Source organism: Grammomys surdaster, unplaced genomic scaffold, assembly GCF_004785775.1.
Source record: "Grammomys surdaster isolate TR1022 unplaced genomic scaffold, NIH_TR_1.0 65, whole genome shotgun sequence".
Lineage (NCBI taxonomy): Eukaryota > Metazoa > Chordata > Mammalia > Rodentia > Muridae > Grammomys > Grammomys surdaster.
This window is the reverse complement of record NW_021604567.1, coordinates 12,188,324-12,202,317: the sequence shown is the minus strand read 5'-3', so window position 1 is coordinate 12,202,317 and position 13,994 is coordinate 12,188,324.

The window sequence follows — 13,994 nt, the reverse complement described above, 5'->3', positions numbered from 1 at the left end:
GTGTGTGTATATAGAGGACACAATATATATTTGTATAAAATAGCATATATGTGTGTATATATATAGTATTATGTATGTATTAAGTCTATACAGCATTACTTACATATATATTTTCTGACATCCCTATACTTAGTCTCCCCATCCTAATTTCCTTCACTGCTTCAACTTCCCATCCTCTCTCTATGTAAACAACTTTCTTCTTTATTGTCACTTCTCCATATTTTCTGTGTTCTAGTATACTCCGAGTCTAAAGATGTTTTTCCTCCTTACCACCAATAATGCCTTTATAGTTCCTATGTCCTACAGGTAATCTAAATTAAACACATAAATCCTAGGGTTTAAAGCTTATATGTCAACAAAAATGTGATGCTTGTCTTTCAGGTTCTGGTTTACTTCACATAGTTTAGTGTTATCTAGCTCCTTCAATTTACTTGCAAATTTCAATTTTCTTTAGAGTTGAATAAAATTCTGCCTTATATAGTACATACTTTTATTATGCACTCATCAGTGTGTGCACACTGATTCTGTTCCTCTGTATTCCCTATTGTGAATAAAACAGATAACAACAGTAGAAAGCACATGCCCCTATCATATCAAATAAAGTCCCGAGTATATGCCCAGAAACTGTATTACTGGTCATGTAGAAAGACTAGATAGAGTTGTCCATGTATCCTGTGCACTCACAACAGCAGAAGGATCTCTGTTTCCCAATTATGCCAATGCTTACTACATATTTTGTTTTCTTGTCTTAAAATAATTTGTATTTCAGGTTATGTCATTTGTTCCTTCTTTTCTCTCCTTCCACATCTTCAATAATACCTCTCAATGTTGTCATTCAAATTCATGACCTTCTTTCCTTAATGTTTTTACATGCACATATGTATACATGTTTATTCATATTTATTCCTATACAGTGTCTGTTCCACTTGTGTAATGTTCTCTGTATTCAGTCAGGGAAGACCACCATTTGGTATTATGACCAAATAGATTGCATGCCTTTAGCCAGGGAAGAAAACTTCTCTTACTCCCAGAATTTCACATTCACCTATAATTCTTTTTGTAGCATTGAGGCCTGGTAAGCATCCCCCTGTCCAAGTCAGCACGTCTATTGTTCTTGTTAAGTTCATTCTCCAATAGTCATGTATATAGCTTCTGAGTTTTACTTTCAGCTATTATGATTGGGTAAGATGAAATTTCAAAGCAGTTAAAATTTGCATTTCTGAGGGCTAAGAATGTACGCCTCCGAAATACTTTAAATAATAATTTAAATTATTGAACTTCAAATTTATTGAAATAATTGAACACTCTAAAAAATAATTCTTGGCAATTTGTATTTCTTCTTCTGAGAACTGGCTGCTCAGTTCCATAGTCTACATTTAGTTAGGTTGTTTTCTTGATGTTTGGTTGTAGAGTTCCTTGCATACTGTAGATACAAATGCTCTGTCAGATGTAAACCCGACAAGGGTTTTTTCTCTGTTTTGTAAATGGTAACCATTCCTTTTATACTCATATGTTCACAACTTATTTTATTTATTTTCCATGTATTTAGCATAATCTCCTTGACATTTCAAAGATGTGTTCTTTTCTGACTCCACCGGCTGCTCTACTTTTCATTGTATATCTATGCTTCTGATTTGAAATGAGCAAATTTTTCCAAAAAGAAATACTCTGAGTAGAAAAACAGTTCTAGAGAACAAGGTCAAAGTATAGAATACATTGTGTATTAGTTCTTGGAAATTACAGGTCTAGTCAGGCTTTCTTAGACAGGCAAGTTGATAGATTTATTTAATGATTTTTTGGTGTGATTTTAGTTCTTAAATTATAATGTAATTTGTATGATGTCACATCATTTCATCTTTTCCTTTCCCAAATTCTCCCATATGTCTCACATCAGTCTCCTTCAAAGTCATGACCTCTTTTTTCATAAATTGTTATTATATGCATATATGCATTTTATACTCATATATATTTGTAAATATGACCTGTTCCATCTGTATAGGGTTGCTTTATAAGCTCCTAGTAATGGTTATTTTGTTTGTAATTTTTGAGACCGTCATTTAAATATAACATTTTTCTTCTTCCTTTCCTCTCCTCAAACCCTACCATATACGACTCATGACTTACCTTCAAAATAATGGCCTCTTTTTCATCAAATGTATTGCATGAATATACGTATGTATATATATAGATGTGGGAAAAAAGCCGAGGTAGAGTCCTGGAGACTTTCTACGCAGCAGGTCTCACAAACAGGAGAAAGGTCCGGAATTCTAAAGGCTAAAAGCTTTGGTGACAGCAGGCCCCAGTGACATGAGAAAGTCCTTGGTTCCAAAAGGGTTTATTTTCATGGCAGATGGTAGATGGATCTGGATGTACCCCCTGAAACTCAGGGCCAACCTGAATTAAATAGGGAGGGAGAAAGTGGGGAGTATCTGGGGTGGAATGTTTAATTGGCTCTGCCCTCTGGCCTTTATTAGTATGTAAATCTCTCTAGAGCCTGAGGCCTGTAGTCACACCCTCTGCCTGTGCACTTTGGGAGGGTCTGTAATGGCCTACATGACTGAACAGTGTAGGTCTATGGAGACTAGACTGCGTGTTAGGACCCTGGGTTCTGGGGACATGGCCAAACACCTGCTGTTTCTCCCTTCGAGTCTCAGGGTTCCAGGCCCATGCCCATCCAAGAACCAAGATACCCTTATGCAGTCCCACATACAGATATTTCTTAAACATAGCCTGTTAAATATACATGTAATGCTATTTGTATGTATATGTTCAGAGCTGACTGTTTAGCCCTGTACAACTAATTAGTTGTGCTCTTCCTTGGGCAAGGTCACCTCTGTTTTTCAAAATGTTACTTAGTTGCCCGGAGTTTCTTGTATAGGACTGATGTCTAATGGGCTCGTTTTAATCCAGTTTGTCTTGTTCATTTCTGTTGCCTTGGCTCAGTTCATGTTTGGTAGTCATGTTGGTGAGACTTTTCAGATATAGCTTCTGTTGCTAGTAGGAGACACAGTTTCAAAGTAAATTTGAGATTCTCTGGCTCTTACAATATTTACTCCTCTATTCTGCAATGTTTCCTGAGCCTTAGATAGGGAGTATTTTAATAGATGTCTCTATTGTGATTAGGCTCAATCAGGGCTAATAATTTTATGAATATATCTGCAATTCAATTATAATACTACAGAGCTTTTATTTGTCAGGCAGTGGTGGCATGAAGTTTTAATCTCAGCACTTGGGAGGCAGAGGCAGATGGACCTCTATTAGTTTGAAGTGAGCTTCATCTTCAGAGCAAATTCCAGGTCGCAAGAGATACAGAGAAACCCTATCTCATAAAAAATAAAGTCTTTATTTATTTTCACTTAGCTTTTAGCAGGTATAATTTTCTTTCAAACTGAAAGTGGTAAACAGAACAAAGGAAATAGGAGGAAAAAGAACAATTTAGTATTGCAAATAATAAAATTACTGAATGCATCTCAGAACTTTCTCTCTATATATTCCTTTTTGTTCTTTGATTGCATGTGACTTTACTTTCATAGTAACACTGGTCTACACATGTCCATAGTCATTAGATAAAAATATATTTGCTTATATAATAACCACAATCAGCCTTTGTTGTTATTTCCATTGAGGGAACTGTTATGTGGTAATTGTTGCAAATTCTAAGACAAAGAGGAGGTTTTTTTCAGTGATCATCAACAGAATGAGAAACAATGGTCTACACAGAATCTTAGACAATGTAGAGATTACATGGAATTAGTACCCTAAGCTTTGCATGTTATATTTCACTGTTTGGTTCATCTATATTGTATCTGTATATAAAATTAAAAATGTGTATATGTATAAATTTTAGACAAGTTTATGTAATTTTCTGAGTAGACAACTTATAAATATTGGTATTAAATATTTAATGAAGTTATGATATTGTCATCTTTTTAATTTACATTTTTATTTGATCAAATTCTGACTGAAGTTACATCAATTTTTCCAGCTACTCTTCCTGATGCTGAAATTTTTTGTGTCTATAATATGCTAAACACAGTTTCATTGTGCTGTATTATGCTGTGTTGTTAATCTAATGCAAATGAGAGCTGAGAAAGAAAATACTTGATGCAGATTTTAATCCTCTAAGTGTGTGAAAGGGGGTTTATATTTTATATTAAATTTCCTTCAAGCTCCCAAGAGATATAATAAATCTGACCAATAATGTGTCCAGGCAATGAAAAAAAGTAATGTTGACTTCGTTCTTGTTATGCCCATGTAAAACAAACTTTTAGTTACTTTTTCATTGCTGAGAATTTCTAGGTAGAAATTAATACATTTACTTATTTAAGAACTACAGCCATTACCTTTCTCCTCATTATATTTATTAGATATAATTTTTCCACGTGTTCTCTAGGCTTGGGTTTCCTGTGGTCCATGATGATAGCTAAAGGTCTAGTTATAGCATATATTAAATAAAATGATTAATATTGAGTAAATAAATATTTAACATAGATCATCTCTATGCATCAGGAGACATGAATACACAATGGCTATCATGTTGCCATAGTGACTTGTAATTATAATAGATTGCTATTTTATCTTTTTTTATCACATGCATATTTTTCTTGATCAATTGTGTTTTATTATTAAGATTAATATGGACTGGTGATCAGTCTTGACTAACAGCATAATAAATCTTAGAATCAATATCGAAATACATACACTCCTCTATATACCTGTGATGGTGATTCTAGAAAGAATGAACTGAAGAGGGATATCATGTTTTAAATTTGGATGGTACCATCCTTGGCCATGGAAATTCATATTGAAAAGAAGGGAGATATGGGGCCGAAAAGCAGCATTCATCACATTTTGCTTCTTTACTCTGGTACTCTCGAGGTGCAATGTGGTTTGCTGCACGATGGACCTCATGTGCATCTTGTCCATCATGATAGACTATACCTTCACTCTGTTATCCACAGTAGACTTTCCATTCTTTATGCTCCTCCTTTCAAGTATTTTGTCAGAAAAAAAAAGAGTCACTAATGTATAGGATGGTCATAGAATGTATTGAACATTCAGTACATTGCAACTGCAAAAAAGTGTTATTAGGGATAGGGGTTTCTAGGAAGGGGAAATGGGGAAAGGAGATGGCATCTGAAATGTAAATAAAACATCCAATAAAAACTTAAAAAGAAAAAAATTATTGTAAAATGATCACTCCTTAGGAAAATCAAACTATATACACATCTTTTATATATTATAACAGAAAGATTAAATATTAAGTTGTAAAGCTATCCATTGTTTTCAGATAAAGCTCCCTTAGATCACTTGAAAAGAGGATAGAAATAATGAGCCATGATACATTATATACCTCCAGGAAGCTTTTTAAAATGCTGGGTTCATCTCTAGGGATTCTTACTGTAATTTTATTCATAAAGATTTTATTCATAAAGATTAGGAATGAGATGGATCTAAAGGAAAATATTTTATACAAACATAAATGACATTAGCAATTTGTTGCTATTTTGCCTTAGAAATGCTAACATGGAGAGAATAGTGTTCTTCTTATGAAGAGCTGGAGAATTACATTAGGCTGCATCCAGACAGCTTTACATAGTCAGTGAGCAACAGGTCCTCAGACTGATCCTGAGAAGTGAATTGTACATTTGTCCTGTGGCCTCCACATCTCACATCACATGTAAAACTGAATACAATAAGCAACGCATGCACACACACCCACACACACAAACACACACACAGGAGACAAAGAGACAAAGACAAAGATGTTGACAAAGATATAGCTTGTCCTAGGGTTGTGTATATCTCATGCTATATCCTGTCTCTAGCTACACAGTAATGATGATCTGAAAAATTGACTTGGGTTTTGGTGCAAAGACAAATTGAGAAAAGAAAAAAAACTCCAATTTAGAAGTTTAAGTATAAAGAAACTCTAATACCTGAATTATAATAATTTATTCTAGGAATGAGGTATAGTTCAAGTTTAGGATGTAAACTATAAGGTAAAGTAAATAATAACAAATAAATATATTTTAAAGGCTGTAATATAATTCTTTGAGAATTTACATCCGATTTCATAGTTGGAAGTTATAAACATAAGAATATATTAAATATTTGAAGATGTGTGACATAATTCCTCTGTCTTTTATTTCCCAGTCTGGGTTTATACTGTTTCTATGGAGACAACTAATAGAAAACCAAAGCACAGAATTGAATAGATACATAAATAACAGAAATGCAACAATGTCTTTGTTACTCAGTTGCTCCGCCCAATCTTACAGGAGGGCAATGATGTTTAGTACTGCAATTGTCTGAATATTTGCATCTCACAAAGTTTATGCTTAGTCATAGTCAGTTTAGAAAATTGGTTGTTTAAAAGAATTGCGAATCTGTCTATTGACAGTGATTCTTCTTTGTAAAGATCATTGTTTTCTACAAGTGGGAATGTTCATCTCTGTTCAGGTAGATAGGATGAGATAGTTCTGACAAGCTAAAATTTGTCTGGTAAATTCTTCATGTATAGTTGGGTTAATAGAATTTTGAGCTGATTTCTTTCCTCAACCATATAACTTCTTGAAGCTAAGTGGGTTGTTTGTACCTTTTTCAATGTTGGAAAGTGGGGTAGAGGTTTTGAGATGAGGATATTCTGAATGTGTCTATTGGATTCTGTTTCTTCTCATGTTTACTCAGAGTATACAATTTTATTGTCTTTTGGATTTTTCTTTCTTTTTTAAAAAATAACCATATTTTTATTGGATGTTTTATTTACATTTGATATGTTATCCCCTTACCCCATCCCCCCCCGCCCAGGAACCCCCTACCCCTCGCCCCTCCTCCTACTTCTCTCTGGATGTGCCCCTAACTACTCCCCCCAACTCCCACCTCCACACCCTCAAATTCCTACCCACTGGGGCATCCAGCCTTCATGAGACCAAGGATCTCTTCTCCCACCTATGCCCAACAGGGCCCTCCACCCTTACATATACACCTGGAGCCATGGATCCCTCCCTAAGTGCTCCCAGGCTGGTGGTTTAGACCCTGGGAGCTCTGGTTGGTTGGTTTTGTTGCTCTCCTCATGGGGCCGCAAACCCTTTCAGCTGTCTTTTGGATTTTTCAAAAGGAAAATTTTTAAGTGAATCAAAGTTTCTATGGATATGAGATTTGTCCTATTCTGACAGTATACTATCACTATTTCCTTTCAAAACTTTCCCTATGAATGTATTCCTCCCAAATAGCCTTTAACTCACTGGCACAAGCAAAGGACTTTCTGAAAAGAACAATCTAAACAAGGCATCAAAAGCAACAATTAGCAAAAGGAACCTCATGAAACTGAAAAATAATGCACGGGATACTATCATTTACACAAACTGGCAGCCTACTGTATGATAAAATTTTTTTTATTAACTCCACATCCACTAGGAGACTAATATCTAAGTTATATAAAAAACTCAAAAAAAAAGCTAGATAAAAAAAAAGAGGCAGATGCTGGAAGTCAATCATTAGACTGAGTACAGGGTCCCCAATGGAGAAGTTAGAGGAAGGACTGAAGGAGCTGAAGAGGTTTGCAATCTCATAAGAAGAACAACAATATCAGCCAACCAGATCCATCCCCCAGAGTTCCTGGGGACTAAACCACCAACCAAGGCATATGCATGGAGGGACCCATAACTCCAGTCACATAAGTAGCATAGGATGGGCTTGTCAAACATAAATGGGAGGAGAGGCCTTTGGTCCTGTGAAGTCTTGATGCCCCAGTGTAAGGTAATGCCAGGGTGGGGAGACTGGAGTGGGTGGGTGGGTGGGTGGGGGTTCACCCTCACAGAAGTAGGGAGGAGGGATGGGATAGGGGTATTATGGGATGGAAACCAAGAAAGGGGATAACATTAATAAATTATCTAATAAAAAATGTTCTTAAAGAAAGAAAAAAACAAATAGGTGAATTAAAAATGGAGTACAGATCTAAACAGATAATTCTCAATAGATAAAACCCAATTGGAAGAGAAACAGTTAAAATATTCAATCCTTATTCATTAGGGAAATAGAAATCAAAACTACATTGAGATTCTATCTTATATTTGCCATTGGATAAGATCAATAACATATGTGTCAGTTAATGCTGGCAAGGATGTAGAATAAATGGAACACTGATCCAGTGCCAGAGGGAGTGAAAACATGTACAGTCACGATGAGAATTAGTATGGAAGTTTCTCAGAAAGATGGGAATCAATTCACCTCAAGATCTAACTATATAACTCTCAGGCACATATACCCAAAGGATGTTGCATCTTACTACAAGGACACTTGCTCAACCGTCTTCATTAATGCTCTATTCATAACATCTAGAAATTGCAAACAACCTAGGTGTCCCTCAACAGAAGACTGAATGAAGAATTTGTGGTATATGCAAACAGTGACGTATATCTCAGCTGTTAAAGACAAAGACATCACGAAATTTGCAGGCAAATGGTTCGGAGTAAATAAAAATCATCCTGAATAGATAACCCAGACTCAGAAAAATCTGATTGGGAAAGGGGAGGTGACATGGGATTAAGGGATGAAATGCAAAAGAAAGGCAGTTAAAGTCGAGTGGCATTTTATGAATGGTATAGAAATTTAATGCACTGGAAACTTCTTAATATATATGATAAAAATCCTACTGAAGTCTCCAAAGGATGAATGAGTCAGAGTCACAACTGGGCATATCTTGTTACCAAATGAAACTTCTAGTACTAGGACATGGTTACATCCAATAGAGTTGTTAGCCAAAAGGTTCCCATGGAAATCTCAAACAACCTAGGCTGTTGCCATGAAAATAGGTTATTCTCTGCAAACTGACAGTGAGGCCTCAGTGCTGAAAACAACACCTAATCAACTTATTAAACATGGAGAGGTTGAGCTGGTGCCTGCACAGAACCTTTGTGCTGTAGTATCTTTGGTATGGGAAGGTACTCTGCAGGCTACAGAAGAGAAATGTGGTTGTCTACTCCCAAGAGCTCTGGGCCACCATTACTCTCACATATTGTGTGGATACCAACTGTGGTCGTTTGAATATGCTTGGACCAGGGAGTGGCACTATTATGAGGTGTGGCCTTGTTGGAGTAGGCTTGGCCTTGTTGGGGAAAGTGTGTCAGTGTGGGGGTGGGCAATGAGACTATCCTCCTAACCATGTGAGAGCCAGTTTTCTCTTAGTGGCCTATAGACGAAGATGTAGAACTCTTAGCAAGTTCTGCACCATGCCTGCCTGGACACTGCAAGGCTCCCACCTTGATGACAATGGACTGAACCTCTGAATCTGTAAGCTATCCCCAATTAAATGTTGTCCTTATAAGAGTTATCTTGGTCATGGTGTCTGTTCACAGCAGTAAAACCCTAAGACACCAACCCAGGCACAAAATATTTGATCTACAATCTGTCCTGTTCACACAATATGCAAAAGTAATGGTGACCCAGAGCTCTTGGGAGTAGACAACCAATATCTGATTTGACTTAAGACTAGCCCCATGAGATAGAACCCTTGTATAATACTGCTCTGGTGACCAAAACTCAGAACCTAGATATCCCAGAGACCTATCGTAAAACCAAATACCACTGGTCTAAAGAATAAGGAGCAATAAATAGACTCCTAGTGATATGCTTGTATACTCATAGATTAGTACCTTATTCAGCCATAATCAGAAAACCATGCTACTGCAAGAAATGGAAACAAATAAATACAGAGACATGTCTCTAAAAAAGAGATCTTAGAAAGCAAAGCAGTAAATGTGACGTTTTCATCAAATCCATACTCTCAGAGCTTAGGCAACTCCATGAAGAGTATCAGGGCCAGAGGGGATGAAGCACAACAGAAGAACAACAAATCTGAATCAACTGAGCCTAGCTCATGTGAACTCAGAGACTGAAGCATCAAGTACAGTGCCTACATGGGTCTCCACCAGGTCCTCTGTGAATATGTCATACTTTTGATTTAGTATTATATTAGTCAGGGTTCTGTAAAGTTTCCAAACTTAAGGAATGTCTCTATAAGTTAAGGGAAGTTATTGGAATGACTTAGAGTTTGCAGTCCAATAACCCTAGCAATGGGCTGCAGCGAATGGGAAGTCGAAGAAGTAAGTACTTGATCAGTTCCTTGAGACTAAGTGTTTCAGCTGGCCTTCTGTATGAGCTGGGAATCCTAAGAAGTAGCTTCCAATGAATGTGATGGCAAGTAATTGCAAGCAGGCAAGCAAGTAAAGAATAAAACCTTCCTTCTTTCATTGTTCTTATGTAGGCCTCTAGCAGAAGATATGGCCCAGATTGAAGGTGGACCCCAACACCTGGATCTGGAACTCACCCTATTCCAGGCTAGCCTTGAACTAAGAGATTTGCTTGCCTCTGTCTCCTGGGAATAAAGGCTTGTGTTATCCTATGTCAAGATATGGGTCAGAAGCTTGTGCCTTCCAGCCTCAAGATTTAGATCAGAGGTGTGCCATCCATTTCTGAATTGTAGTTCATTTAAGATGTCATCAAGTTGACAACTAGGAATACCCATCACAGTATTTTTATGGCACTTCTGTTGATGTGAATCAGAGGGTCTTTTACTTTTCCACCATCCCTTGGAGGTTTTTTCTTTTTTTTTGACTTGTCTAATTTTGACGTGATGGTTTTTGTTGTATCTTATTTTATTTTGTTATGTTTGGTTGTTGTCTTTTCTTTTAAAAAATATATTTTATTTATTTATATTTCAATTGTTGTCCCCTACTCCCAGTTCCCTCTACCAGAGTTCTTTACCTCAACTTCCTTCCCCTTTGCCTCTGAGGATGTCCCCCAACCCACCAACCCCTACCTCTCCTAAGTCCCCCATTGGACATTGCCCTTCCCTAGGGTATCAACTCACTACAGGATTAGGTACATTCACTCATGAGGCCTTACAAGTCAGTCCTCTCTACATATGTGCCCAGGACACTGGTGTCTCACTTTCCAGGAGTTCTCTGGACATCTGGGCTAGTTGACACTGTTGGTCTTTCCATAGAGTTGCCATTTACATCTGTTCTTTCAGTTCTTCCCCAGACTCTTCCACAGGTGTCCCTGACCTCAGTCCAGTGGTTGGCTGTGAGTATCTGCATCTGTCTCAGTCAGCTGTTCATAGAGGCTCTCAGAGGACAGTCTTGCTTAGACCCTGTCTGAAAGCAAACATAGCATCAGTAATAGGGTCAGGATTTGATGCCTGAGCATGGGATGGATCCCACATTTGGCAGATCACTGGACAGCCGTTCCTACAGTTTCTGCTCTATTTTTGTCCCTGCATTTCTTTTAGACAGAAACAACTCTGGGTCAAAATTTTTGAAGGTTGGTTAGTGACCCCCATCCCTCCACTGGGGACCCTGTCTATCTACTGGAGGTGGTCTCTTCAGGTTATTCCCCCACTACTGGGCAGTTTTGCTAAGGTCATCTTCATTGATTCCTGGAATCCTCTCACATCCCAGGTATCTGGGACTCTCTAGAGGGTTCACCCACCTCCACTGCAGCAGCTGCCTGTTTCCATTAATTCTTGTGGCCCTCTGGACTTCTCTCCCATCTCCTCCCATACCAGATTCTCTTCCCTTTCATTTCTCCCTCCTCTCTTCCCACCTATTTCCCTCCCTTCCTCTGCCTCCTATGACAGTTTTGTTCCCACTTCTAACTAGGATTGAAGCATCCTAACTTGGGCCTTCCATCTTGTTAAACTTCTTATGATCTGATCTGTGGGCTGTATCATGAGTATTCTGTACTGTTAGGCAAATATCGACTTATCAGTGAGTTTATACCATGAATGTTCTAGTGTCTTGGTTACCTCACATAGGATTGTATTTCTAATTGCATCAATTTGCCTGCAAAATTAAATTGCCCTCATTTTTAATAGCTGAATAGTATTCCATTGTGTAAATTAACCACATATTCTGTATCCATTTTTCAGTTCAGGGACATCTGGATTGTCTCTGGTTTCTGTCTGTCATGAGTAAGGCTTCCATGAACATAGTAGAGTACATGTCCTTATGGTATGGTAGAGCGAATTTTGGGCCCAGGAGTGTTATAGTTGTGTCTTCAGGTTGAACTATTTCCAATTTTAGGAGGAATCACCAGATTTAATTCCAGAGTGGTTGTACAAGTTTGCAATCCAACTACCAATGGAAGAGTGTTCCTCTTTCTCCACATCCTCACCAGCATGTGCTGTCACTTGAGTTTTTGATCTTAGCCATTTTGATTGGTGTAAGGTGGAATCTCAGGGTACTTTTGATTTGCATTGCCCTGATGACTAAGGACTTTGAACATTTCTTTAGGGGCTTCTCAGGCATTTGAGAAAGACCAAAAGGGAATGAATGTGGGCGGGATGTTTAATGAGGGGAAACTGGAGGAATAGAGGGAAGGAAAACTGTAGTTGGGGTATGTTTTATGAGAAAGGAATCTATTTTCAATAAAAGAAAAAATACAAATATATTTACTTTATTATTTATTATTTTTTTAAGTTCAGAAAAAAAAGTATTTCTCAAATGATCACTAAACCTTTTCTACATTTTTCAGTTAAAAATCCAAACATCCTTATCAGAATTACAGAAAGTGCTCTGGGTACATAAAATTTTCATAAAATGCAAGTCCTTAAAATAAAAATAAAAAGAAAGTAGATCTAATTAAGTAACCACTTCATTACCGGTAACTTAAAGTACATTGCGTGTTTCAGTTTTGTGGCAGGGTTATTTTCTAATGGATAAATTGACTAAAATATCCACTCTAAATGAGCCAAATTTTACTCAGTTACCCTTAGAAAATTTTAGACAAAGAAGTTTATAAAAATCACACATGCTCTGGAGAAACCGACTTCAGGGAAGTGATGGAGAAGTGAACTGAAGGATAGGGTGGTAACCTGAGGAGCACTCACTGTCCCCATTTTCTATGTGGTTTTCATAGTCTATGAAAGGTTTACTAGAAGCATCAAAAAGTTTGCTCTAACAGACGACTACAATTGTTACTAGCCACGTCTATGGCAATTGTGTCTATATAATACTATATTATTGAGTTGACCTTTCTATTAACAAAATACACAATATAATGCATATGTTTTCAAGTCATGTGGAATGGGACCAGAAGTAAGTCCATAAAAACAATGAGGATACAAACCAAAAGAGTCAAGCTCATTTACTAAGATTCGAATTTGAAACACAGCAATGCTTAATTATATTTATATTAAATTATATTCATTAATATATCCATTTGTATGACACCAAGATGAGTTTGTATAGAGAGAAGATAAAAAGTACTGCAACAAACTGGCGTATGAGAGGACTAAGTTGCTTCAACAAAGTCCCTCTGAGTAGCTACTGCAGCTGACATGGACAAAACATAGACATGTGTATTGTGTGTGAGGACAAAAAAAAATAGACAAACAAATTTCAGGTGGCAAAATTGAAAAAAAAAAGAAAAAAGGAAAAAGAAATATTTAATCCCTGAGTATTCTAGGTCATATATTTAGCACATCATGCAGATAATTTAATTTGCCAAAGTATATGATAAATAAAAGTCACTAATGGGGTGCTTCTCTAATTAGTAACCCAGAGTTCATCTCACTAATGGAGTGTTTTGCCAGTTTGCAAATGCCACAAATGGGAATAAATAATTGATGTTTCTCAAAACCTTCCGAAACTGGAACATAAGCAATTTAATCTTACTTGACAAAAACAGAAACAAAAATGTTACAGTCTAATTTGTGGAGTGGTTAATGAGGTTAAATTTAAGGTATGTATGTAGAGTCATCATGTCTGCAGAATATTTAGAAGCCTTTGGAATTGGAAAATATAGATAACTTGATCTTAGTGCTCTCTAGGGATCAAAATACAGGAGCTAAGGTAATATCATTCAATTATTATTCTTATGCTATCAGATTATCAGAAACGAAATCTCAAAGAAATTGCTTACTTACTAGAGTGAATGTAAGCCCAATAATACAGACTTCTAACACAATGAGAAATCATGATACTGAAGTT